Source organism: Apis dorsata, unplaced genomic scaffold, assembly GCF_000469605.1.
Source record: "Apis dorsata unplaced genomic scaffold, Apis dorsata 1.3 scaffold_552, whole genome shotgun sequence".
NCBI lineage: Eukaryota > Metazoa > Arthropoda > Insecta > Hymenoptera > Apidae > Apis > Apis dorsata.
The window spans coordinates 175,963-176,484 of NW_006263768.1; the positions used below are offsets into that span (position 1 = coordinate 175,963).

The 522-nt window shown below is 41.8% G+C and overlaps 1 protein-coding gene across 2 annotated transcripts in view; it reads right to left on the minus strand.

Annotated features, from left to right (window-relative positions):
* Positions 1 to 316: 316 nt before the first annotated feature.
* The window catches only part of LOC102670948 (potassium voltage-gated channel protein Shaker), a 118,787-nt gene continuing 118,581 nt past the window's right edge, over positions 317 to 522 (minus strand). For both annotated transcript variants that reach the window (XM_006620853.2, XM_031512996.1), the window contains exon 8: positions 317 to 522. This exon is cut by the window's right edge and continues 1,711 nt beyond it. The gene's annotated coding sequence lies outside the window, so the exon portion shown is untranslated.

Below are 522 nucleotides of genomic sequence, written 5' to 3' on the forward strand. Positions count from 1 at the left end.
CGAGTTTGAATTAATCACGCGAACAAAAGGACCGAAAATATCGCGTAATTCGTGGCATTCGTCGCGAGATCGGGAGCATGAACACGGTTGTACGCGCCATCGGCAGACACCTTTTCGGCCATTGAACGCAACTCTTGAAAATCTTGCCAGCTTCGGCTTTCCTCACCGTGCCACCGCTTTCCTCTTTTTTCTTTTCCCCCGCAAACTTATCACATCGTGCAACTTTTTTTCTTTTTTTTTTTTTTCCAATTCTTATCGCGTCATCTCGCGACAAAAAGAAAAACGGAATTCGTTCGGCTCGTTTCGAAGAATTTTTTTTTATTTTATTTCTCGATTTTGGTTTCGAGCTCGGAGCCTGGATCGACTCGTTCTCCGATTCGCGCTCGAGCGTGCACTTATGGAAATAGATACATACAATACGCCATAAGTCTTAGGGAACAAAGGTGCAACTTTCCATTCCATTCTTTTTTTTTTTTTTTTCGAAATAACTCGACGATAATACTCTCCATAAAATTTTTACAC